Genomic DNA, 955 nt, shown 5'->3' on the forward strand with positions numbered 1-955 from the left:
ATTCAACCATGGCGTCCTCTGTTGACCTTCCGGGTTTGAATCCGAATTGTCTATCAGAGGTGAGCTCATGGTTGTGCAGAAGGCAGTGGATCTTATTGGCCATAAGCTTTTCCAGAATTTTGCCGAGGACTGGGAGGAGAGAGATCGGCCTATAGGTCTTAGGATCGCTCTCCTCTTTCTCTTTTCCTTTAAGTAGCACACGAATCTGAGCACGCTTCCATTGTTTTGGGAATACGCCGTGGGTTAGGCAATCATTAAACAGTCCTGTGATTTCCCCATGTAGGGTAGTCCAGGCCCGCTTAATGATTACGTTTTCTAGTCGGTCGTGTCCGGGGGCTTTATTCGGTTTAAGGGATTTTACTATTGTGGCTATGTCTGTTTTTAAGAATGGGGGAGAATTTTCCGTGGCTGGAGGTGACGACGTCTCCAGTCGGATGTTAATTTGTCTGTTTGTTTCGTTGGTCGTGTTATCGTCTGGAACTAGGTGGGCTAAGAGTTTGTCTATTGTGTCGCGTAGTGTGATTGTTTGTTCACCTTGTATTTGTATACTTTCGCATACTTTGTCTGCTTTTAGTTTTTTGTTTGCTATTTTGTATGTTATTCCCCATGCGTTTTCGTTTCCTTCCTTGGAGACGAAGTTTCTCCAGCTTTTAAGTTTCGCGGATCTAATTTTTGATATATATTTATTTCGGAGGGTTCGATAAGACTCTCCTAAGGATTGCCTTACCGATTTCGTTTTTGTTCTTTGATAGATACGTCTTGCCTCAGTGACCTCTTTTCTAAGTTTGCTTAGTTGCGGAGTCCACCAAGGGACGGATTTCGGGAAGCGTGTTTTTTGCGGGATGGATTGTTCTGCTGCTGTTATGATTTTATTTTCTATTTTCGCGGCGAGTGATTCTGGAGTTGAGGTTTCTAAGGGGGGCGGGTCGTTTGTAGTTTTGTTGGAGAGACAGTG

Source organism: Megalopta genalis, unplaced genomic scaffold (genome assembly GCF_051020955.1).
Source record: "Megalopta genalis isolate 19385.01 unplaced genomic scaffold, iyMegGena1_principal scaffold0091, whole genome shotgun sequence".
Taxonomy (NCBI): domain Eukaryota; kingdom Metazoa; phylum Arthropoda; class Insecta; order Hymenoptera; family Halictidae; genus Megalopta; species Megalopta genalis.